The 26,707-nt window shown below is 46.9% G+C and overlaps 1 protein-coding gene and 1 long non-coding RNA gene across 2 annotated transcripts in view; both read right to left on the bottom strand.

The window, feature by feature from the left end:
* The window catches only part of LOC140694962 (uncharacterized), a 79,975-nt gene extending 76,628 nt beyond the window's left edge, over positions 1 to 3,347 (bottom strand). Inside the window, exons 1-2 of the mRNA XM_072957964.1 lie at positions 3,073 to 3,347; positions 2,481 to 2,620 (exon numbers count right to left, since the gene is read on the bottom strand). The gene's annotated coding sequence lies outside the window, so the exon portion shown is untranslated. The remainder of the gene's footprint in view (positions 1 to 2,480; positions 2,621 to 3,072) is intronic.
* A 10,790-nt stretch (positions 3,348 to 14,137) lies between these two features.
* Positions 14,138 to 26,406, bottom strand: LOC140694966 (uncharacterized). Its single transcript, XR_012070620.1, has 9 exons — positions 26,134 to 26,406; positions 25,924 to 26,015; positions 22,608 to 22,694; positions 22,114 to 22,273; positions 20,932 to 21,019; positions 19,073 to 19,201; positions 18,597 to 18,729; positions 18,157 to 18,210; positions 14,138 to 14,410 (listed from the first exon to the last, which is right to left on the bottom strand). It is a non-coding gene; the product is annotated as an uncharacterized lncRNA (long non-coding RNA).
* Between the last annotated feature and the right edge of the window lie 301 nt (positions 26,407 to 26,707).

The raw sequence follows: 26,707 nt of genomic DNA, 5'->3' as shown, positions 1-26,707 counted from the left end.
CTTGGTGAAACAATAAAATGAAAAGCCATTTCCACAAGACCTCTGTGTAAATCTACTAGGGAACTTCATCCTGGACTGAGGAAGAGGACTGGGGAGTAGGGGGTAAACTGGGACACGGAGAAATATGGGCCACCTGTCCCACAATGGACTTTAGACTCACCCTCACCCTCCAGGAACGTCTAAATACACACAGACAGAGTGCTATGGACAAGAATTTTTTTTAAACAAATCCCTGAATCCCTAGCAGATCTTGTTTCTACCGAGACACAAATGTCTTATTTGTATAATGTTTCACAGAAGCCTTAAAATATTATCACCCCAACTTGACACATCAAGAAACTGAGGTAGAGAAGTTTATCACATTCTACAAGATTAGAGAGAGGCCACGTCAGACACCGTATTTAAATCCAAGTCCCTGCTCCGTTGCTCACACTAGAAAGTGTCACATACTGCCTCTTTCCTGCCCTCTCCCTGCAATAAATCTCTGAAGAGTCTTTTCTGTGTCACCTGCAATCAAAATCACATCAATTTTTCACAAAGAGCTATGTCACTCCTTGGAGGACATACCAAAATCTAAAGGGTTGGGTTGAGAGGAGATATTTGCATTTTCTGTTTCTCAAAGGAAACATGGCTTTAAAAGAAACTGAAAAGTATTTATCTAGTCTAAGCGCTCATTGTGCACAGAAAGAAACGGAGGCTCAGAGGAGAAGAGGAAAGGGCGTTATTAACAAATATTGCCTCAGTGCAGCACTAAGCCAGCCCTGGGCACTTCTGGGGGAGGATCTGGAAGGCCCAGGAAAATGAGTGTTAGAAAATAGAAAGAGAAGAAGAATATAAGGTCCCGTCTCTACACCACCATACCATGAATTTCCACCAAATTACCCAGTATGGGTGCAGCCAATAGTAAGGTTGTCTAAACAGGTTATTGAAACCTGGAATTCTCAACCATAGTGGAAATTCCAGCATTTACTGTGCTTTTTTCCCAGTTCAATCATCAATTCAGTGGGCATTCTGTACCAGGGACTACACGAGACCTGGAGTTCTCCCAAATAAAGATCTCTATTACCACGTGTGCAAACCACATAAAGGCAACCAGAAGAAAAGCGCCCACAGATAAGATGGAATTACTGAAACTGAAAGCAGCCAAAGAGCATATATTACTAGGAAAAATGGTGCTCCTATAAATGGACTCATGGACATAGAAAGCAAACTGTATTTAGCAGGCAGGAAAGGAGGGATTAACAGATACAAATTAGTAAATATAAAATAAATGACAAGGACCTGCTATATAACACAGGGAACTATATTCAATTTCTTGTAATGAGTTATACTAAAAACAATCTAAAACATATGTATATACATATGCATATGTTTATAACTGAATCTCTGCTGTACACCTGAAACTAACATTGTAAATTGACTACACTTAAATAAAAAATACTTTAAAAAATAAGTAAAAATAAAAGCAACGCCATTAAGAAAAAATAAAAGAACACTCTAATCCCCTTAGCTGTAGGTGGTGGAGAATTCTGGTTGTAAACACCAAGTCCACTGGATCACTCCAGCAATGGCTGTCACTCTTTCTGACCATCAGAGAGTCACTTGCTTCACTGAGGTTTCTTTTCTCTTCTGTGAAAGGCTACAGCTGCAACTAACGATGTATAGAATCTCATCATTCACAAGCCCAACAAGTAGTGAGGACTTCCCATGGGCCAGGCTCTGGACAGAGGAAAATATAGGGTCCGAAATATATTCATGGGTAGAAGAAGTTTGTGCCATAAAGACGTTAATTCTTCCTGTTTTGATAGACAGATTCATTGCAATTCTGATTAGAATTCCTACCAGATTTTTCTTGGAATGTAACAAGTGAATTTATGGTCAAGATTAGCCAAGAAATTTCTTTAGAACCACCACTGGGGAGGGGTGGATAGGTCATTAATTTCCACTGCTCTTTCTGAAGTGATAAAAACGTTCTGGAATAATAATGGTTGCACAACTGTGAATATGCTAAAAGCTGCTGAATTTTACCATTTAAATGGATGTACTTCATGGTGTGTGAACTATATCACAATAACGCTGTTATATGAAAAAATATTTCTTGACAAATATTTTTCTTTTTATACCACTAGTCTGTCCCACAATTTAAGAAAAACAAAAAACCAATACAAACCAAACTGTGCCAGGAGTTCTTTAGGACTGCAATATCCCTGGGTCTCCAAGGCCTCTGGTGATGCTGTTCCTGTTAACACACACTAGCTGGGCTGGGCTAGCTAGGGACTGTAACTATCTTTTTAAAATTGACTGTCACACGTTTCACCCTTGGAGAGGGAAGGAAGGAGGATATCACAGCTTCATGCCTTCAGCTCATTTTTAACAGAACCAAGCCCTGCTTTCACCACTGTTAATCCCTCTCACTATAAAAACACGTGACATCAACAAGCACCGCCATCATAACACCTGAAAGTGTTCAAGATACTTACCTGCGGCAGAAACACTGAGGGAGGAGACAGAAGCTTGCTCAGCACTGATGCTCCCTTTTCCCGACTCCACCAGGTGAAGCTGGGCGCTACAGCCAGAGGCTCTCAGTCCGGGGAGCAGCACACACGCCACTGAGCTGGTCCTGAGGGAGGGTGAAAGGGAAAGGAGGGCAGCCCTAGGGGGAAGGGAAAGGGGGGGTGCGGGCTGCAGCCCCGCTCGGAGGCCAGCCCCAGCCCCAGCCCAAGCCGCCCGCCCCGTCCGGGTGTGCAGACCCCGCCCGCCCGGGACACAGCCCGCCCAGTGGTGGGGACGGGTCGGCGGCCTAGGAGAGGAAGCCCGGGAGGGGAGGACTCGCGGGCGGGAGAGGGGAAGCGGACGCCAGCCGCGGACTGAGGGGAGCCCGGCTGGGCCAAGAGGCGCAGGGGCACACCTGGCCCTGGACAGCTGTGACCGGGGCGCCGGGGCAGGTGGCGCGGGCAGAGGGGTCTGGCCCGAGCAATCGAGCTGAACACACGCTGACTGGCGCCCTGGGGGGCTGTGACACGCCGACCGCCCTCCCGCAGCCGCCTCACCCCTTTCCCGATATCCCCTCACCTTGCACTTCCACAGCCAGAGGCCCCGGCCCCAGGCAGTAGCCAAAGGCCTACAGGGCGACAGAGCTGAGAAGCCATTGGGGCCGATCCCCGGCTCGGAGCTGGAGCTTCCAACCCGCGGTCCAGCTGGCAGCAACTGCGCATGCGCAGGAGGGCCAGCGATCCGCTCTGGGTCCTGAGAGAGAAGGGGAACCGAGGGAGGGAGAATAGGGGAGGAGGAGGGGAGGCGGGGAAAAGTGGAGGGAGACACATGGACAGGAGGAGCAGAGGGAAGGCAGTTATCTGGAATTGGGAGGGGAGTAACAGAGATGGGGAGAAAGCGTTTTACCTCTTGTGGCACCCCGAAGGAGGCAGCAGTCCTGCCTATACACCCTTCTCTTACCCGTCATTGCCCACAGCTCATATTTTACGTCCCTGGCCCAGCCCTCCAGCTAAGGTCTCTGCAGAAACCCTACGGGTATCATACCCGTTGCCCCCACAAGGAGCTAGGTTTACTGTTGCTCAGGGAACCAAGCACCCGCAGGTGTTGTTTCTCAGAACTACCTTGGGAAGAGTACATATTCCCCTTTTACACGCTGGGAAACAGGCAGGCACGATCTCTGCCTTAGCTCCACTGTCCCAAATGTTGGGCTGGCAGGGAGCGGGAGGTAAAATGTCAGAGCCCCAGAAGGAGCAGACTGCCTGAGTGTTGGTGTAGAGTCCCCATCCCTCCTGGGTAAACCACACCCCAACCTCGGGGAATAATCAAGGGCTCACCGTAGGCCCCTGTGTGTGGGAGAGCTGCCCTCAGTCCCAGTGTCCAACTTGCTAGGTAGGTAGAAGTGTTATTGAGTCCAAATTCATTCTCCTCAGTGCAGGACAGGCCAGTAAGTTGGGAGACCAAGTGTTGGGGCATGGAATAGCAAGTTTCTGTAGACCTAGATGGCAAACTAATGTCCTGGAAAACCATCTCCCCAAGTCAGAATTCAGGCTGCTTTCCTATGTGCTTGGTTTTTGCAAACTTCTTGGTGTAGGAATTCCTTCTTGTTAGAATCCTTTGTTCTTGCAGCTATCTCCCTGGGTCAGATCCCTGTAAACCTCCAACAAAACAAACGTTATTTTCTATTCTGCAACGTGTTATCTTTATATGATTGGAAAAGTGTTAAATACCCTTAAAGGTCAGAGCCTTCAGAATAGGCTCTCCTGTATATTTTAGGCTCTAGGCAACATTGTTTTACAAGCAAGAAGAAGCCTAGGAGACAGAGCACAGGGTTAAAGTCAAAGGAACAGGTCTAATATGGAGTCAGATTTCTTCTTTTCTATTACTGTGGCAGAAGCCACTTGAGGATTTAAATCCCTTAAAGTTAAAAATAAGTAAAACTTTAAAGGAATTTACATACATTGGTGGGAACTTGCATAGCATATCTGGAAAAGCACACAAAGGATTGTAAACATTGGCATCTCCAGGGAGGCGTGTAAGAACAGAGGATGAGGGAAAACTTCTTTCACTTGAGTATTTTTTGCTCTGTTTGAATTTTTTTAACCATATGCATATATTTCTTTTTCAGTTAAAATAAATGTGTAATGGAGCAAAGGAGTAACTAGCTCAGCAAATACAGCAGCCATAGACTCACTGAGTCATCATTTTCGATTTAAGCCAGGAAGCATTGATTGTCTCTCTCCTATGTGCCCAGTGCTGTTTTAAAACTCTTTTATATATTTTTTTAATAAAATAATAACATGCTATCCCTCACCCCTGCTCAGGGCTGGTGGGAAACCAACTGAGTTTTTATTGAGTTGTTTTCCAAGGAGTAGAGATGAGTTATAAACAGAACACAACTTCAGGGCAAAACAGGCGGACTGGTTTTCCAGCAGGCCAGATAGCGATGACGGGTTTTCAATAGAGGCGCACAGAGGCTGAGAGAGAAAGCCTCCAGGACCCTACAGAAAGCTGCCCACAGTGCCTTCTCCATGGCACTACTGAAATAGGAAAGAACAAATCTGACTCCATATTAGATCTGTTCCTTTGACTTTAAACCTGTGCCCTGTTTCCTAGGCTTAGTCTTGCTGTTTCTGCACCTTTTGTGAAACAATGTTGCCTAGATCCTGAAATATACAGGAGACCCTATTCTCAAGGCTCTGACTTTGAAGGATATTATCACTTTTCCATTCGTATAAAGATAACAAGATACAGAATAGAAAATAACATTTGCTTGTTGGAGGTTTACACGGATCTGACCCAGGTGAAGAGCTGCAAGAACAAAGGATTCTAACAACAAAGAATTCATACACCAAGTTTGCAACAACCAAGCATTCCCGCTTCCCCTTTTTAATATAAGAAGAGCCTGAATTCTGACTTGGGATGATGGTTCTCCAGGACATTGGTCTACCATCTTCTCCGCTGGCTTTACAAATTAAAGCCGCTATTTCTTGCCCCAAATCCTTGTCTCCTGATGTGTTGGCCTATAATGCACGAGTAGAACAAGCGTGGACTCGGAAACACAAACATACATTGAAAGTACGCATTTGGTATATTAAATGACCTGCTTCCACTCGTATTCCTGAGGTTTTCTTCTCTTGACCACTCCTACTATATTTATGAAAAACCTGTCATGTGGACACATTTCCTTCTCTAGCCACTACCCTTCCATGTAAAAACTGATGCCAAGAAGGCAATGGAAGTTGCTAGAAGGTATTACCTGGCCAAAAAAGAGCAGAAGTGGGTTCTGGCTGATGTTCAGGAGCAGGCCGTGGCACCTGACAAGATGTCATAAGTACGGATAGACAGCTGGGCACCAAAGGAGAAGCTTCTAAACTTCCATGAGGGAATTGTTGGATAGGAAGGAACAGTCCCAGACTATAGCTCTGATCCCACCACGAGCTTCCTGGGCAAGGCTGGGCAAGTCATTTAAATTCTCTAGACCCTTGCTGTCCAACACGGGAGCCACCAGCCACATGCAGGATTATGATGTTATTCTGTAGCCAGACAGAATTATAAATAAACACTTTATTGCAAAGGGTCAGCAGGTATAATATTTAAAAACATTATTGGTTATCTTGCCCTAACAAGTTATTTTTGTATGTCTAGCTTTCTGTGGGTTGTAATGCCTGCAACTAATGTTTCCCTTACAGTGAGGTATTTTGAAATTATAAGTTACTGGACACAGTACACTCATATCACAGTTGAAAAAAAACTGATCTAAATAAGCAAGGTGATCTGACTTAGTAGTTATGAGCAGGGGCTCTGGGGCCAGCCTGCATAAGTATTAATTCTCACTCTCCCTCCAGGGAGTTCTGTGTGAATCTTGGACAAATTATTGTTGCTGTTGTTGTTGTTGTTGTCATTGTCATTGTTATTATTTGTGCCTCTTTTTCCTTACCTTTTAAATAGCGAGGAAAATGTAGACTCTATCCCCTACAGTGTTGGCAGGATTAAATGAGTAAACGTCTGTGCTGCCCACTTCCCTGGGTTTCAGCATTCTCCAGGCAATCAGTGCCAAACGCAGTGGCATTCTCCACTGTCTTCGTCAGTCTGGGATTCTGTAACAAATTACCGTGTGTCGGGTGGCTTAAACAACCAGCATATTCCTTATGGTTTGGAGGCTGAGGCTTTCAAGGTCAATGTATCTGGGAGAGGATTGCCAGCTCGAAGATGGCTGTCTTCCCACTATCTTCATGGCCCAGAGAGGAGAGAGAAGCAAGCACTTTGGGGCCCTGTATAAGAACACTAATACCATTCATGAGGGCAATACTCTCATGACCTCATTTTATCCTACTAATCACCTCCCAAAGGCCCCGCATCCTTATATCATCAACCTGGGAGATGAGGTTTCGACATATGGATTTTGAGGGGATGCATTCAGTCCACACATCGGCTAACTCTCCCAAACATGCAGTCATCAAACCTGTAGCTAATTTCAAAATAATGTTTATATCTCTCTGCCCATTTCCATTCCTACATCTACTAACACTGAAGCCCTGCTACATTTTATTTCTTATTTTCCTTGTAGAGGTTTAATTGATTCCTCTAACTCCAAGGATTCGCTCACTCCAGTCTGCTTGACAGCCCTGCCAGGTAGGACTTCCTTAAAACACCTTCCCACTTCACCTGGTTGTTTTTTAGGTGTAAATGTCAGAATTCTCTCCACACCCCATCCTAGACCTTTAATCCCTTACACTACCGCTCACTATGTTATTTTCCTATTACCACTGTAACAAATTCCATTAAGCTTAATAGCTTAAACCAGCACAGACTTATCAGCTTATGGCTGTGGATGTCAGAGATCCAACACAGTTCTCATTGGGATAAATTCAAGATACCAGCAGGGTTCCTTCCTTCTAGAGGGTCTAGAAGAGAATGTTTCCTTTTTTTTTTTCCAGTTTACAGAGGTCACCCACCTTCCTCAGCTTGTGCCCCTCAACTTCCTCCATTTTCATGGTCAGCAGCCTTTCTGAACATTGCTCCATCGCTACACCTCCCTCTGATTTTAAACTCAGCTGGGAAATATCCTCCAATTTAAGGACCCCTGTGATTACATTCAGCCCACCTGGACAATCCAGACTACTCACCCTATTGTCTCATCTCAGGATCCCCTTGTCCCATCCCACTCAGGCAGTATGTATGTGGCTGTGACATTCACCTTGTGTAACATTTCCTCATGAGCAATTTATGGTTCAAGGCACTTATAAGTGACTTTTTGTTTTTCTTCCTTATCCTTTCTACATTCAGTTTGTCTGGTGAGATTATATGAATCCTTTTTATTTGTGCCCCTGCACTAATCTATAATAATGTATCATGGGTTTAAAGGCTAACTAATAGACAATTTAGGAGACAGAAATCCTCTAAGATTTTTAATCCTAAAATATCTGTCATCCCTTTTGCCATGTACAGTAACATGTCACAGGTGGCTACCCTGTGGCCGGGGAGGGACATGATTCTGCCATCACACTCCCCTCATTCTTACCAATGTGCTGATCAACTAACCAAGGATCTATGCTCTCCAACTCACTCACTTCCTCCTCCTTTGCATTGACTATCCTGTTCCCACCGCTTCCTTCATTCACCACATCAGGATTTCATGACCACATTCTCCCCTAAATGAAATGGGTATCTTGCATCTAATGCCTGACAGCTGTTCTTATTGTACATGCACACACTGACCTACACATAATCCCGTCCATCTCTTTATTTTCCTAGAATCTTCCAGAAGAATCAGTTCCATGATGATAATGATGATACTGACAATGATGACAGGGGCCTCTCAAGGATTCTGATAAAGAGGGAATCGATAAAGGGAGGGAATCATTGCAAAATTGCCCCAGAAACAGGCTTAAAGGTAAATAACTCTTATAGTGTTTAATGAAATTGACTAATATTTAACTATTTTTAAGACTTTATATCACTGAATTTAAAATTTTAACGGGAATTTTCATTCACCACTAACCAAGATTCAACTCTGGGACCAAAATCTAAGGATTTCTGTCTTCTAAAAAATTGTCCACTAGCCTTTTAAACACGTGATCCTTTTAAAAAGTTTAGTGCTGGGCTGAAAATAAGCAGGATTCATATAATCTCACGAGACACAGTGAATGTGGAAAGACTAAGAAATAAAAATAAAAAGCCATTCATAACGTCTTGAACTTTACGTTGCTCACAGGGGAAAATGTTTGCCAATGTGTGTGTCACATCAACATGACGACTGAGTGGGATGGGGAAGCTGATCTTCCTCATCAGTCATTTATGCTGATTTGTTAGATGCCAAAACAGTTTCCTCATTGAAATTGCTTCTAACAAGTATGGAAGAATTTAGGTTCTACCAAAAGCAGGCTGAACATTTTCCCCTGCTTTCAGGTCTCTGGACTGAATGTCCCCACAAGAAGGACATGATTATGTTTCATAGGGAAGTCTTCCTGAGAAGCAACAGGCTTTTCTAGGGCAGAACTGCAGGGCCCCCCATGGAGGGCTGGAGGAGGTCTAGAGGGGACACTGGAAAAATAGCAGGAGTGAATTCAGATACTGCTGCTCAGGTCGCCAAAGACAGCATTGCTATCTCTAAGGATATGACATTCTCCCAAATTTTCCATGAGTGAAGGAGCCTGTGAACACTAAGCAGGTTGTTAAGACACAGCAGCACATAATTTGCGTGACAACACAATTAGAGTATGATTTGATATTTGGAAAATAACTAGCCCATTGTTCTTTGAAACTGCAGCAGTAGCAATAGAAATAAAAAAGACTGAGCCGTCTTGGAGACAACAATCAATAAACAATTCTAAATCTGCAGAATTCCTTGACAATATTCAAGCAATGAGCTAGATGTGTGCTGCAGATACCTCTTACTGCAGGGCTCACTCCTGCAAAGCATAGAACTAGTTTCTCAGCACACAGAGGGAACCAAGTCAAGATTCCTAATCTTTTGAGATTTACTAAATGGCTGGAAAGATCAGACAAGTACATACAGGCAAATATGATTAAATGGAATCAAATAATATCAAATGTGATTTGAGCACAGACGAAAGGGAAATTCCTTTCACCTGGGATCTAGAGAGACTTCTTCAGAAAATGTGGCTCTGGAGACGGCCAAAGACATGGGTGGAATTTTGGCAGAACAGGATGTAAGGAATTTAAAAACTTATTCTATAATTCATATAAAAATTCAAAGAATCCCAAAAATCCAAAACAACTTTGAACAAGAAAAACAATGTTGGAAGACTTGCACTATCTGATTTTCAAACTTTTTTTTTATAAAGCTACAGTAATCAGAAATTAGGGTGTTGGTGTAAAACAGGAAAATAGAATAATGGAACACAATAGAATGTTCAGAACTAAACCAAGACTTATACAGACAATTGATTCTCAAAAAGGATGCTGTGGAGAAAGGATCTTTTCAGCATGTAGTGCTGGAACAATTAGATAGTGATACGCAAAAAAAAAAAATGAACTTTGATTCACACCTCACAAAATATACAAAATTTACCTCAAAATGGATCATAGATCTTAATAGGAAATCTAAAACTATAAAACAGCTAGGAGAACAAGCATAGGCTTAAGCTTTATGGCCTTGGGTTTGGCAAATTTTTCTTTGCTATGACACCAAAAGTATCATCTATTTTAAAAAGAAACTGATAGAGTGAACTTTATGAACATGAAGACTCTTCAATGCTCTTCTAAACACTGCTAAGCAAATGAAAAGACAAGTCATAGACAGAAGCTATTTGCAGATCATATATCTGATAATGGTCTCTCTTTGTATCTGATCCAGAATAAAGAGGTCTCAAAATTCAATAATAATTCAAACACCTGAATGAATGAGGCCAGAAAACACACTTCAGTAAAGATATCCAGATGGATAATAAGCATATGAAAAGATGCTGATTAAAGGTGTCATTAATGATTAGAGAAATACTTTTAAAAACCACAGTGAGATACTAGTTCACATACATACTAGAATGAATACAGTTAGAAAGACTGACCTTACAAGGTGCTGGCAAGGAAGTAGAGCAACCAGAACTGATACACACCACGAGGAATTTACAATAGTACAACCATTTTGGAAAAGTCTTTAACAGATTCTTTTAAAAAGGTAAACACCTATGTACCATATAATCCAGACATTCCTCATCTGGTGCTTTAGAAAGGAAAAGCATATGTCCATACAAAGACTTATAACCAAATATTCACTGCTATTTTATTTATAATAGCACAAGTTGTAAATAACCCATGCATCCATCAAGAAGTAAATGCAGAAAGAAATGATGGTCTATACAAACACTGCTCACAATAAACTCTTCAGTAAAAACTCAGCACTAAACAATACTCTACTATAAGACAAATAAGCTATTAATACAGCAACACAGATGATTCTCAAAATAATTACACTGAATGAAAGAAGTCAGACAACATAGAGTAGATACTGCATGAATCCATTCATATAAGGATCTTGAAAATGCAAACCAATATGTTGTGATAGAAAGCAGATCAATGGTTCCCAGGGGAAGAGACGGGGAGGGAGGGAGGGACAAAAAAAGTCAGGAGAGAAGCTTTGTGGGTGATGGGTATGTTCACTGTCTTGAGTGTGGTCATGGTTCCTTGGGGATATTCTTACGTCAAAACATATTAAGCTGTACACTTTAAACGTGTGAAAATTATTTTGCCAAGTATACCTCAAAGCTGTTTTAAGAAAAAAGGCACTTTAGTCCTGATCCACCTCAGCGCCTGATTGGAGTGACATGATCAGTCCCTCACACTGTCTGCCTAACGGGAAGGTAGAAAAGCTCTCACGGAAGATAACATGGATTTTTCATTTGCAATGTCTGCCATGTAATAAAGAATTTCTAGACATGCAACATGTCCAGACTATATGACAGATAACATGAGAATAAGGAGCATTAGACAAAGGATGCAAACCCCAGGTGATGTAGGCATCAGAGTTACCAATAAAGGCTATAAAATACTTTTAATATATTCAAGAAAATAAGGAAATGATGGGAGAATAGATAACAGGGTAGAGACTTTCACCAGAGAAATATACTGGAATGTATTTTTAGGAAAAATCAAACTGATACTCTAGAACTGAAGCTTTCAGCTCTGGAAACAGGTAAACAGAGCTAATTAGGATCCCTTTTAAGTAAAACTTTCAGTAATTCTGGGTAAAATATAACAACAAAGTAACACAGAGCTAACTATGGAAAGAGAAGTTCCCTGATGACAATACAAAGAGGACACTTAAAGCCCAGAGTGGTCATCTTGTGAGCTGATGCCACCGCACCCTGGAGGGAAGGGGTTTTCATCTGCACATAAATAAGGATACAATGTCCATGTAGGAAAAAGGGTCCATACCAGATGTAGAAGACTCTTCCTCTATATCTATATAGTCAGAGACAGAGATGTAAAGTGGCAGCAGAGGTCACAGTGACACAGGGCCCTGGGCCAAGGAGTGTGAGCACCTCTGCAAGCTGGGAAAGGTAGGATGATGAATCCCTCCCAAGAGCCTAGGTGTGGAACTTAGCCTTGGCCACTCCTTGGTTTTAGCCCACTGACATTGACTTTGCACTACTGCACCCTAGAACAGTGAGAAGATGAATGTGTATTGCTTTAAGCCACTGAGTCTGTGGTCCTTTGTTACAATAGCAATAGGAAAGGAACTCAGGAACCAATATGAACTTGAACCACAGGCTGCCTTCTGTGCTGGCAGGGAGTCCTTTGTCTCTGATCCTGGGGGAGTGTCCTGTCCTCTGGCAGCATCCACAAACTACCTCATGCTAACTTGGCAGTTTGCAGAGGGTTAAATCTTATCCCTGCACAGTTCTTGATATTTAGTTAATAAAAATGATGGTGTCATCATGGGTATTTTTCCATCTTTTAAATACCCTTCAGTCTTCTAATAAAGCTACTTCTAATTAAGAGACCATGTAAATAGTTTTCAATCTTCATAATAAATAACTGTGGTTTTATCTGGTTACTTAAATTATGAATAATAATGTTCACATTTGTAAAAGTTATTAAAATCAACATTGTTTAATGAAAATATCATTTCTTTTCGCATGAACATGTATTAACTACAAGAAATGTTCCATGCTTTCTTCTACGATTTACTGTTAGAGCCTTAAAGAATAATATTTTCCTCAAAAGATATTACGGCAAAGGGATTTCTTTTGGTGGAACTGTTCCGGCATCAAATCTGGTGCATGTCTCAGGCCACTGGCAACATAGAGATGATAGAAATTAGGAGGCATTATAAACACAGAATCATTTTTAAAGGAATTAAAAAAACTGGATGTGTGTAAACAAAGAATCAGGGAATATTCTGGTGAAATAAATGTATTTTTCAGCTTAAGCAAGACATGGGGTGAATAAATCTGAAATGAAAAAACCACCCAGAGATTAGCAGCGAGTCATGCATGCAGTGTGAATGATCAAAACCAAGTTGTTTCCAAACCAGTGTGCAGGCTTGATGCCTTCATGAATCAAATCTGTGTGGCACCAGGCCACCTCGAATACATGTTGATGAGGTATTTATAAGCCCTTCACCATCCCAAATCAAAGCCCACGCACGAGCCACAAGACCATCACCTACACATTTGGAAAACACACAACATGGTGAATAGCACTTTTCTTGTTCAGTAGCCGGTGGCAGCGAACTGTCAGCAGACAGAGATACAGGGACACAGAGGCACCTCCCCTCACTCAGCTGATAAACTTCCGTGCATCCCTGGGGACAGGATTGTCATAAAATGCACCATGGATTGATCCTCCTCCTAGGAAAGGAACCGTAGTGCTGTCATTAGGTTTGAGCAGGGGTGGGTGGAGGATCTCAGAAGAGTTGTTTCAGCACACCAATAGAATTCTTGGCCACCGTGACCACGAAAGACAAGTCCCCTGCCATCCCGGTAGGCACTTGGGCTCCTGACAAAAGCTGGGCTCAGTAAAGGGTTGAGTAGAAGGCACAGACCTGAGGGATGCCCCAGCAATAGGCAGGAGGTAGGGCCTGGTTTATACTGCTCTGGGTGTATCCCAGACTCATCCGAATACGAAATCAGAAATTTGCAAAACAGCAGAGCTGGGGTGGATCATCTACTCCAGACTCCTCACCTTACAGTTAAAAGGGTGGCAACCCTGACAGGCAAAGCAACGTGCTAAAGGCAGAGCGTGGAAGTGGCAGTGCCAGATGAAACGCAGCGTGCAACCCCCGTTCAAGGCCGCTGACTCTGACGACGGGGCCAAGGTTTCCAATGAGGAGAATAAGACAGTGTAAATACTTTGTTCCCCCTAAAACCCCAAATGTTTTTTAAAGGCACAAAAACTCACCTTAACTAGATCTCTTCTGAGGGGGCTCTCTTCTGCTTCTTCGTCTTTCTGTCTCCATTTCCCTCTCTCAGACACAAACACATTCAGTTTTGTGAAAGGGGACTTCCTTCCATACAAAGACAGACTTCACATCTTCAGAAAGATACCTGAGAAAGCACGTTTCTCAATTCAAGTCTTTGTGTGAGTTCTGGGCAACTGGCTTATTTTCTAGAACAATCGGTAGTTACAAAATCAGGAAATCATCTTCCACAAAGGCAGAGTTCTGGTCCGTGTTGATAAAGTTGGGGATGTCACATTTCATGAGTCTGTTCGGCTCCTCCTCTGGCCACCTGCTGCATCTGATGGCTTCCTGGAGCCGAATAACACTGTAAAGGGCTATGGTAGGGATACCAGCTTTGGCCTTGTCCAAGTGGTCCACTTCATTGATGTAGCAGTGAAAGAGGGACCTAGATTCATCATTGCACTGCCAGAGAACACCTTGGGCAGCAGCGGTCTTCCAAAGTCTGACACAAAGCTGTTGAGTCTAAATCTCTTCTCGGGAGACTCTGCATTGCTACAAAGAAAACCAAAATAAAATATCGTTCACAGTGTAGCTCGGTGACCTGAAGAATCATAGTTTTTGCCATCTACTGAGAGTAAATCCCTGCACAGAGCATGCTGACATGCACTGGAATTGAAAGACATCACTTCTGAACACATACAATTAAACTCAAGGCAAAAGTCTAAAGTGAGGGCCCATGGACCATCCTAAAAAGACATCGTTCCCTGAGAATCCTCAATATTGGTGCCTCGCACACCAGTGTTTCTCCGTGGGACACTCAGATCTCTTCATCAGGATTCGTTAAAGTGCTTCTTAAAATGCAGAATCCTGGGGTGCACACCCTCAGAGTCTCCAGAGGTAGCGACTGGTAGTCTGTATTTTCATAGCCACCAGGATAACTAAACATGCTCAGGTTTAGCACCGCAGTCTACATCGGGTCACCTGAGCATCGACAATTCTGTCTCACGGGATGGGGGGTGCCATGTGTGTCAGGGTGCTGTCCTACCCATGTGTCTCCCCTGATTCTCAGAACTGACAGTGCTGCCCCATTGGGCACGAAATACCACCGTTTCACAATGCATACGCAGGGCGCCCGACTGAAAAACAATCAGTGATAGGAGAGGGGACAAAACTCAGCTTCCTGTTACCTTGTTTCACTTACTGTGGGACGAGTGATCAATTCAAGGGTAATAAATCAGTGAATGAGTGAATAACATGACTCGCGTTAGTCCCACGAGTGCCTGGAAGAGCAAGCCTGGGCACATTGAGAACCATAACAGCCCATCTACTTAAATGTCATCCTCCACAGATCTATGTAAAGGTTACTTCCACCCAGGCAGTGACTCCAGAAGGGCAAGAATCATGTATGAACACACTCTCAAATCCAGAACAGAACCTGACAACAATTAGGCTCTGGAGTCTGTGTTTAGCGAGTGTGGAATCTCAGTGATTCCAGCTCTTACACCTTGCCTTCCCATCCCACCACACACGATATGGCCCTTATGTCCAGTTCTCCCGGGGCTGGGGCCACGGAACCCATTTATAGGACTGGAAGAATCTGATCATTTAAACCATCCCCCAGATTATCATCAAGAGTCACCTGCATTTCAGGGATCAGTAATCCCAGAAGCTTTGCAGTTCAGGCAGCTGAGGGATTTTTATATCAGCTCTGTCTTCTACTGTGACTGCCTGGGTGACATCAGACAAGGAATTCTGAAAAGCCTGAACTTTTCCTTTCAGGAATAATCTAATTAACAAATCTCGTTGACCACTCAACAAATGTGATGTGAAGATCAATGATTTTACACAGGAGTACAACATTCACTAGGTCGTGGATTTAGAATCAGAGGAAAATCATTTTAGAAAGATTGACAGAATGTAGCTTTAATGCGAATTTAAGTATTCTTAGCTTTCAGTAAATCATCTTCCCCTACTTATCACTTCACCCAAGTTTAAAAGATGTCTGAGAACAGGGATGAGTGTGCCAGCAATCTGAGACCCAATAACCTAAAATGTCACCTAGGAAAAAGAGGGGAGTAACACATTTTTAAAAAGCATGGCAAGGATGGCGGGGCCATCCCCAACCCCAGACTAAGAAGCTCTGAGTAATAGCTTTCCTGCCTGCCTGGGGCATCAGCTGATGTGAAAATCCACCCAGAAACCTCACTGTCCAGCAGCTCTTCCATAACACAGGCTACACTTTCTCAGAATTAAGAATTGCGTCCAGTAACCACTTCGCTGAAGAATAAAGACAAAGGAGAACAAGAGAGTTCTGCCCCTCCCAAGGGAGAGCCCAGACCTCGGGCTGCATGCACTGCGCCCACCTCCCTGGAGAAGAATAAACTGGAGAAGGGCGTTCTGCGAAACTGGGGCAGCAAAGGTTGAGATGGGAACAAATTGACCAGCTGGCCAGGGACAGCCCCCTCCGTCGCTGCCTTGGCGGCTGCCTCAGCCCTCTCAGCCCATCCTGCCCACCTCTGGTGGCTAAGCTGTCAGGGAAATTGCTTTGCGATCTGGAGCAACAGAGGCTGCCCACAGGCCAATCTGCGGAAAAGATGGGCGCTAAACCCCCAGCTCCCGAGTGACAGGCTCCATACCCCCGCCAACACCCCGACGCCCCCGCACCCTACCGCAACCCCGGGGAAATATGACCCGAAGAAGTGTGACCTGGGAACGAGGGGCAGCAGAGGCCGCCCCCACGTCAGGCCTGCAGAGAGATTGGAGCTTATCCTCCAGCTCTCCAGGGGCAGCCCCTGTCCTCTCCACCTCCTGATCTCACCGCGCCCACCTTCCAGGAGCAATCAGACCAGGTGTGGGGTGTCAGGCGAATCTTGCGCCAGAGAGGACGTCCCCAGGCCAGGTCAGGGGAGAGGAGAAGAAGTGGCCCCATTAGGCGGGGCAGCCGGCCGTCGCAACTGCCTCTGCCCCTTGACCGCATCGGGCCCGTCTCCCAGGAGCAAGCTGACCTGGAGACGGGCATCCGGCTTCTTGGGCAGCAGAGGACGCCCCCAGGATTGGTCACGGGGAAGAGGAGAGCAAATTGACAGGCTCCGCGCTGCAGGTCTTCTACCCCCGCCATCGCCACCCCCGCACCTTAAAGGCACCGCCCAGGGCGCCCCTCCCCCAGCAGGCTGAGTGGGACAGGTGCGTCTGGTGACCTGGGGCAGGAGAGGCCACTCCCACACCAGGCCATCGGGGAGACGGGAGCCAATCCACCAGCTCCCCAAGGCAGCCCCTACCCCCGCAGCAGCCACCACTCTTGCCCATGACCTCACAGTGGCCTCCTCTAGGGAGCAGGCTGACCTGGAGATGGACGTCCGACGAACTTGGGACAACAGGGACCGCCCCCAGGGCAAACCATGGGGGGAAGTGGGAGCAAATGGACAAGTTCCATGGGAAAACCTGCCGCTGCTGCCACCACCCCCAAAGTACCAAGTCCAACTCCCGGGGTCAGGCCGACTAGGATACACGCGTCTCGTAACACAGGGCAACAGCGACCGCCCCCAGGACAAGACGCGGGGAAGATGGGAGCAAATGGTCCGCTCCCCCGCTGCAGGCCCCCGACCACCGCCACCCCTGCACCCTGACTACCCTGCCTCCCGCCCCCAGCAGGCAAAGTGGGACAGGGGTGTCCCGGGACCTGGAGCAGCAGAGGCCGCCTTCAGGCCACGCGGTGCAGACATGGAGCTAATCCACAGTCTCCTCCGGGGCAGCCTCCCTATGCCTGCAGCCACCACCTTACCAGCCCCCTGACCGCACCGCACCCATCTCCCAGGAGCAAGCTCACCTGGAGTCGGACCTGAGGCAAATCTCCGGCGGCAGACGTCGCCCCCAAGCCAGGCCGTGGGGGAGAGAAGAAATGGAGCAACTCCCTGGAACACATCCCCTGCCCCTGCCGCCTCCGCCGCCCGCCTCCCAGGAGCAAGTTCATCTGGAGACCCGCGTCCCGCCTCTAGGTCAGCAGAAGCCGCCCCTGGCTCCGCCTCTGGGGAGAGCGGAGCGAATTGATCGGCTCCCCCGCGGCAGCCTCCCTCCCCCCGTGGGTCCCGCACCTTAACGGCCCCGCCCCCACTCCGCACTCAGCAAGCTGAGTGGGACAGGAGTGTCCGGCGACCTGGGGAAGAAGAGGCCACTCCCAGGCCCAGCAGCCGGGACAAGGCAGCTATTCCACCCGTTCACCAGGGGTAGACCCGCTCCGCCCCTCTGCCGCTGCCACTGCCTTCTGACCTAACCGCCCCACCTACCAGGAGCAAGCTTACCTGGAGTGCAACATCTGGCGAATCTCCGGCGGCCAAGCCCCACCCCAGGCCAGGCTGCAGGGAAGAGAAGAAATCGATCGGCTTGCCCGGGCAGCCTCCCAACCGCCACCGCCGCCGCCGCAGCCCAAAAGCATTGCAATAGCCTACCGGGGTCAGGCTGACTGCAAGGATGTGCACTTGCCTTCTTATCCTGGCCAGGTCCCTGAGCACCTCCCTGCATCCCTACACTCCCTGCACCTCTGCACCCCTGCTACTCTCTGCAATTCTGCATCCCTCCACCCCCACATCCCCTGAAATGCCTGCGCCCTCCACAGCCCCTGCACCCCTGTCCCAGTTACACTTTTGCACTGCTTACACTCCTGCACCCCTGCATGTCCCACACACCACCTCTTGGGCCTTTGGCAGAGTCTCTGCTGTTAGACCAATGCACAGTGACTCACTCTTTGCCAGTATATGATGCATCAGTGGACGTCAGGGTTTGCCTGCAGGAAGGTACATGTTCCCGGTCACTAGCCTGGGCCACTAGGGTGATCTCTGTGAGGTCACCCAGGACGGGTTCAGAGATGCTGTTCTCTGGGAAGAGAGGAGTTGAAACCGGTCTTGAGGGCAGAGCTGTGCTCACCAGGCCGTCCACGCTTCATGTTTTACACAGGGCTTCGGAGAAGTGAAATGGATCCGGCCAAGTAATACCGGCCTGCTGTGAGCCCACCTCAGTCCTGGGCTCTGAGTCAGACCGACTGGCTCCCTCAATCAGGGCCCAGTTTGGGCACCTGAATGGTCCCTTTGAGGCATCCCAACAGTTCTCAGGATGAAGTCTGGCTGCTTCCACCCCATGGCCCTCCCTCCTACTGTGCTGGCCTCAGGAAGGTTCCTTATATGGGGAAGAAGGCAGCCCACACCCTACCCCACCCCTCACCTTTCTCTAACCCAGGCTGGTGCTCTCTCTGCCCCTCAGAGTCTGGGAAGCCATCCCTCTTCAGTTATGTCCCTTCTGAGATGGACTTGCTTCCACTCAATTCTAGGCGAGGATGCACCATGGAATGCACTGGGTAAGAGAACCAAAATAAATAATTTCTTCTGTGAGGTTGTCTGTTTATCTACTGGGGCTGGGCTGTGTGTAGTTTGCTACAGCTATTGGTGTGAGAGGCTAAAACAGCCTGTGTGTCCTTGTTTTCATCTCCCCGCTGTCTTTGGGTTTTCCCTAGACACTCCTGAGACATTTACTTCTGTTAGTATTATTCCTGTTATTACACACGGGCCCTACTGACATGGAGGTAAGGTGTTGGGGGAGCGGGACAGAGCAGGGCATCTGCAGTCCTGTGATTAGTTCTCATTGAGCCTGTGCCCTGAGCTGTGACCTCCACAAGTGTGTCTCTTTCCCCCCACCCCAATTTGGGTGACACAGAAGGGATTTCCCTTCTCCCAGGTTGGTTAGGCTCTGGTAAAATAATTTCTCATTAATAAAACAAACAAAAAACAACTTCCCCCAATGAAACAGAATGTTCTGGGTGTATTTCAATACAGTTATTTTCTCCTCTCCAGGCAGGAAGCATGAGGAGTTATCCTCTGACCTTCATTCTGAGAACAGGACACGGTCCTGGATGTAAAATACATGAAAAAGAGCATGGGGCCCCTCTGACTGGCCCCCTGGAGTTGTCACACTCTGATTTCCCCACACTGAGCCTCCTGCTGGCCTCAGGGACCTGTTAAATCTGCCTGCCCCCGGGGTTCTTACAAAAGCAGGTTCTGCCTTGGGAGCTGTGACTCTCCAAGCCTGCCCGCTGTTCCCTTTGCAACCTCTCTGGGTTGGAAGCAGCTTTCCCCCTCAGTCTTCTGGGATCTAAGAAGAGCAGTGGGTTTGCAGCTCCCTCAGATTTGGTGTTATTTTCAGGACAGGAGGAAGAACTTCTGAGCTCCACACGAGCTGGACCAGAGGCTGGAATCCTCCCTTCCTCTGCCACCGTGCAATCAGTGGCTGTGGTTCTAGCCGAGTTTCTGAAGATGTGGACTTAAACACACATATCCCAGCCCTCACAGGAGCACACAGTCCCATAAATCCCCCTAGTTTCCACTGGTAACTATGGAGCCGATGGGGACACGGGTTTCGGGACCACAGAGGCCTGACTGCACGACTTGCTCCGTGGCCTATTTACGTGGTTGCTCCGGGCCTTGTCTGAAGTGGCTTGTTTACCACACCTGGTACGTGGGAACCACAAAATAAGTACTAGAACCTTCACTTTTTCTCCCTCCAGGGCCTTCAAACGTAGAAAGTAATAAGTGAACTCAGACAGCCTAGTCACCACAATGAGGTCCGTCCAGCCTGGCTCTCCTGAGTGATGGGCACTGACTTGCACCTTAACTCGGAACAGTAGGGGAACTGCCTTCCTCTAACTGGGCCTCTCCCCACACCAGGCACGCCCGCAGCTCAGACGGGGCCAGCTCCCCAACTGAGGTGTGTGCTGGTGGCTTCAGTGTGACCTGGCCCTGCCGGGACATGAACCTGCAGTGAGTGAGGTGGAGGGTCGGGTGGAGGGGGGTCCCTTCTGGGGTGGCAGGGGGCCCGGTAGCACCCCTCCCAGCCTGGTGCCTGGGGCTCCCTAACACCTCCTACAGCTCCTGGGTTGGCTCCGGTCCTGGCCACTCCACACACCCTCCCAGTATCTTTTCATTATGTCCCTTTTCTGCTTTTATCAGCGAGAAGTGGCTTCTGTTGCTTGTTCAGTGAAACAGTACATCGGGAAACCAGACTACTTCTAACATCAGTAAAATACCAACCTCGGTCAGCTCGCCGGGCAGACCGTGCAGCACAAAGGCCTGAACAGGGCTGTGCGAACGGCTTACGTGAAGGGTCCTCAGCATCTGTCTTCAGAGATACAGAAGCTGATGGTTCAGGTAAAACCTCAGGGTGGGATTGAGGAATCCAAAGCTGGTTGGTTTCAAAGGCTAACTGGTCAGACCAGACCCCTGAGCTGTGGTCAGAAGCCTGGCTCAACGTCACGCAGACTCAGCGCCCTAAGTGCCGGGTGGGGCTGGTGCTGTTCCCTTTGCAGGCTCTCGTTGGGGATTCACTGTAGCCCCTTAAATACAGCAGAAATTCCAACCCCATTAGCCCCCACCCTGAGTGTTCCATGACACAAATCCCGGGAGTGTTTAATTTTCATCTTTGTTTAGGAGGATGAAGGTGGTTCAAGAGAAGACATAAATTCACACTTAGTGACACAAGGTCACAGCCAGTACTTCCTCCACGGAGAGCTAAGTGCTCCCACAGTGGTGGCTGGGGGCTGGGCAGAGACCCTCTGCTGGTCCCAGAGGGACTCGCTCATCTGGCCACAACTCATGGGTTGGACAGAAGATCCAGAGGGTGACAGAGCATCTTTCCTGGGAATTTGGAACTGACACATAGAAATCAAGTTCACTCATCTGGAGTTTGGCGGAGGGGAGGGGCGGTGGTTGGAAATCAAATGAAACCAGAGCATGAGAGAAACTTAGAAGTGAAAGAGCGAGAGACAGAGAGACTGAGCTTGTGAGAGCAAATAGTCAGAAAGAAGGCAAACAATCAGGGGACAGAGGAATTCCAGCTCCTGACTGTCTAGTCTGTCCCAGCCCATCAATGACCCCGTGAGATGTTTAATAACATTCCAGTTTTGCAGATTAGGAAACAGGCTGAAAGAGGTGGGGGCTGGGTTTGGGTGCAGAGTTAATTCAATTGCCACTGGACCCCACACTTCCCATTGCCTGAAGGCACCCTAATCCTCACTGGGACCCCTGTGGTCCCCTGACAGCCCAGCACCCTGATCAAAGGGACCCTGCGGGAGTGGGAACCCCTCTTGAGTGTGGAGAGTTCCCTGCCCCGAGATGCCATGCATCAGCAAGCTCCCGCTCACCCCAGGTTAACATCAGCCCAGCTGTACAGTCTCCCAACCCGCTTCCCTCCCTGCCAGGCACCCCCAACCTTACCACCGAGTGTACTGCAGGAATTCAGGCACAGGGATGCCCAAATCAACACGAGCCCACCGGCTATAGAAACAGCAGACTCCCAGCCCCACCTGGGTTGTGAGGGGACAGAAGGTGTCCTCAACTTTCATGTGTCTAAAACAATCTTCTTCAGCTGGAGGTTCTAGAGAAAAATAAAAGGTCCAAAACATAGTTCGGTGAGGAATTCCTCCAAGGACCTGACTCCAGTGTCTACAACCATGTGTACCTACCCCCGGAATTGGGGTGAAGGTGGATTATTGATCAGCACAACCCCTGGTGGCCCAGCTCCTTGGCTTGGCTGCCCAGAGGGGGCTGGGGGAATGGGTAAGGCCAGGGCACTCAGGAAAAGCACAGAGGACCTGACCTCTCCCTTCTGCACTCGTAAACCCTTCCCCAAATCTCAAGGCATTGGACAGAGATCCGCCACAATAATGAGATGCTCCCATCTCTTCACTCACTCCTGTCGGTTCACTTACATGCTGAGCATCCACTGGGTCCCAGGACAAGACACATAGAATGGCTGATGGGACAGGCTTGGTCCTTCCCCCTGGAACCTGTTCAATCTGATCAAAGAATGATCACTCATAAAGAGTTTCTCAAAATTATACAGAGACCAAAGACCAACTGCAGAGTGAACCAAATTTAAAAATATATATGAAGATCCCCCAGTCTCCCCGCCTAAGGTTAACAGCATAAAGCAAAAAATTCTTGCCTTTAATCAGCAGGGAAGTTGTCACCCCCTCTCAGGTGGAAAGGAGAGTTATTCTTTGAGCACGTCACAGAAGTGCTCCATCGGATTGGACCAGGGCATCTACATTCATTCAGCAAATGTTTATAAGCTCCTACTACATACGGGAATCTCCTAACTAGACCGTTCCCAAGGCTCTCGGGCTTTATCAGTCAACAAAATAGACATGACTCCCCATCACTGGGGGCTCAGAATTTTAGCAGAGGAAACAGGCAGCATGTTGGGGTAGCAAGAGTTTGGATAAATTTTTAAAAAAGAGTGATATGAGCAAACTCGGGTGATGGCGGTGGGGTGGGAGGCAGGCAGGAGAGAATAAGGCAATCCTGGCAGATCTCACGGAGTAATGAACTTGAAGCAGAATAGATCCGGAGGAAGAAGGAAGAGCCGGAGCCAGAGGCCCCCAGAGTGAGGGGGAGAGTGTGGGCAGAGAGGCAGAGCACGCCGGGTCCTGAGGCCTTTGTGACAACTTTGGCTCCTAATGACATGGTGACCCGTTTAGTGAGTTTTGAGGGGAGGGGTGATGTAGTCCAACTTATGCTTTTGTGTTTGTGTTTTTTGGGGGGAAGTAATTTATTTATTTTAATGAATGTGCTGGTGATTGAACCCAGGATCTCAAGCATGCTAAGCATGCGCCCTACCACTGAGCAACACCCACCACCCCCAATGTATGTTTTTACAGGCTCCCTCTGACTCTGTGTGGATGAGAGATTGTAGGAAAGCAAAGATGGAAACAGAAGGCTATTGGTATCCAGGAAAGGCTGAAGGTGGCTCTTAGGAGGGCGGGGAGCAGAGAGCAGGTATTTAATTAAGACAGAATATCCAGAATTTTCTAACAAGCTGGATTTGCTGTCTGTGAGTGTAAAAGAAAGAGAGAGAAAGGACATGGTTCCAACATCTGGGCCTGGACAATGGGAGGGATGTCCTCTCCGGATGGGAAAGGGGATGGGAAAAGGTGGGGCTGAGCAGGTGGAAAGGGGCTGGTATCAGCTCAGTTCTTCAATGTCATGGTTAAGGGGTGTGTTACATATTGCCACAGAAGTGCCTAATAGGTAGAGGAATCTGTTTTCTTTTTCTTTTTAACATTTAAAAAATATAATTAAACATATTAATTGTATTATGTGAATGATTTGGGAATTTTGTTTCATGCCAAGTTATATGTTATATATAGCCAAATGGAGCATATATCAAAAAGGGGAGAAATGAGGGCTTTCACATAAACTGACTGTCCGTAACGTAGGTAAAATTTCAATAAAACCAGTCTTCAGGGCAAAAACCTCATCTCGGTGTTACATAAAAATAAATGAAAAACGACTATGTTGATGTACCATTATTTCATGTTACATAATAGCCCCAAACTAACAGTGTTTAACTATGAGGCTTGTAGAAATACTATTCGCTTTATTCACATAAATACAGAAGTGCAGAAATGTTCTAAGGTAGAATTAGCATCTTAGTGGAAATAATACATATTTGAGCATTTTACATGATATATATGTACTGATTCAAAATTTGGAAAAGTAATTTCATAGTAGAACATATGTATGAATGTGAAAGCAAGATGAATGAAAGGAAAAGAATGTGATGTGAGTCTCAGGGATAAAGGCTCAGATGGAAAGGGGAAATCAGGGAATTTTGGAGAAATCGAGAAATTGATGTGATGGCATGCCAATTTCCAAGGCTGGGTTGCTTCCACCAAAGGAATAGCAGAGAGAGAGAGGAGAGGCCCAGGAACCCACCCTGGGGAACACCCACAGTATATGTTTGGAAAAAACAGGAGACATTGGCAAAGGACCAGCCAGCAGGCCAAAAGCAGAAACAGACAGAGAGATGGGCTGGGGGTTGAGTGAAGCAGGAACACGGGGTAGGAGGGATGGAAGAGCTGGGTCAAATGCTGCCGAGGGGCCAAGCATGATGAGGAGTCAAAATTGACCACTATATTTAGCAACATGGGGTCACTGATGGCCTTGACAGGGCAGTTTCCATAGAGCGAGGGATCAGGCGAAAAGCCAGAATGGGTGTAAAAGGGGATGGCTCAAGAGAAGATGCAGACAGTGAGTTTAAACAACTCCTTAAAGATTTGCTGCAAAGACACAGGGTGGCAATTGGTGGGGGTGAATTAGGGTCAAGGAGTGCTGTTGGTTTAAGAGGATGGACGTTTACATACTGATGGTGCCAACTAGCAGGAGAACAAAATAGATGAGGCAGTGAAAGAGAGGATGGTTTTGGGAGTGACAACCCAGAGAAGATGGGAGGGATGGGGCCTCGGGGACTTTTGGAGGAACTGGCTTTCGATGCCACTTTTAATAAGCGGTGGGGCACCGAGAGTGAGGTCACAGACATCAGAAGGCGAGCGGATGTGCTGGGAGTTGCTTGTGAAATTTCTCTTCTGTTGGCTTGTTTGCTTGTTCAAAGTAGAAAACTAACCTTACCAGCTGAGGAACAAGGAGGAAGAAAGAGTTACTGGAGCCATGAGCAGAAGATAAGAAAGAGCCTTCCAGGGAGAATGGGACAGTAAAAAGGGCAGGGGGAGGCGGGGGAGTGCGCTCCCAGAAAGTTACATTTTCTCTTTGACGTCCCCAAATGTGTGACGTGTTATTACCCTTCCTGCTGTCTACAAAATAAAAATTAATTATGGTTCAGAGGAAATGCTATTTCATTCTAAGAGGCTGCCTGTTTCTCAGGAATGGTCATCTTAAACTGCAAATATTACAAACAATGTTGAAAAGATGAACCTGTGTACCTAAAATCCCCTATTTTCTATTAATCTGTTTACTACTTAGTTCCCCTATCAATAACACATAACAAATACTGCCATGATGGAGGTACATCGATGCTTAAAAGGAAATGAGATCTGTATCCTTTTGCTAAATTCCATGGCTTCCTTAATATGCAGTTCCACTTGGAATTTAGGAATGTCTGGTATAAGAAGTGAGAAACAGTTTGAGAAAATCCCGACTCAGAATTATACATCACAACCACATCTCACAAGTATATAGAGCCGTAAAAAAGTTTAAAAGCAAAACTCCGTAACTACTCTTAAAGACCTTTGCAAACCTGGGCCTGCCAAGATGTTTCCAAACTGGAAAGGAACTCCAATCTCTTGCCTGGTACCGGACCAGAGGCTGGCCAGCCTTTTCTGTAAAAGCGAGAGAGTAAATATTTTCAGTTTTGCAGATCATTTTGTTGTAACCATGCAGGTAGGCAATAAGAAAGCTAAGAGCACTGGGAGATAGGAAACAAACGGGCATGCCCACACTCTCCCTTCCACTCAGGGCAGCTTCTCTGTGGTGGGGAGCTTTGCCACAATCACTTGCTTCTTTTTTCCATTGGTTTCTTTGTTTCCACCTTACTGCTCGAGCTCAGAACTTCAGGTGGGCCTGGTCCTTCAGCATCCATGCAGAGAAGGCTGAGCGGGGTTGGGAACCCCACCTGATGGAGAAGAGAGATTACTGGGAGGGACATTGTGGAGGCCACCATGACACGAGACAATCACACCTTCCGGGGTGAAAGGGAACGAAGACAAGGGAAGGACACAGTAGTGGGACCCCTAGGTCGCCTGCCAGGCTTGTTCTCCCTCCACGGCAACCATGGGGGCCTGGGGGGTGTTGGGCTTCAGCTACGGTGATTAGGATGAAGGGACTCAATATAAAGGACCCTCCAACTCCTCACTAGGTTCCAAACGCAGCCCCTCTAATTCCACCCTCTGAGTTTCTGGAACTCTGCTGGAAGAATACATGAGCAGGCCAGAACCAGAGCCCAAGCCAAACATGACAGGGGCTCGTGGGGCTGTAACCCCATGCTCAGTGGTCGGGGACTCCTTGCAAATCT

This window comes from Vicugna pacos, unplaced genomic scaffold (assembly GCF_048564905.1).
Source record: "Vicugna pacos unplaced genomic scaffold, VicPac4 scaffold_114, whole genome shotgun sequence".
In the NCBI taxonomy this organism is placed as follows: Eukaryota; Metazoa; Chordata; class Mammalia; order Artiodactyla; family Camelidae; genus Vicugna; species Vicugna pacos.
The sequence above is the reverse complement of the archived record's forward strand: the minus strand, read 5'-3'. Positions and strand labels throughout refer to the sequence as shown.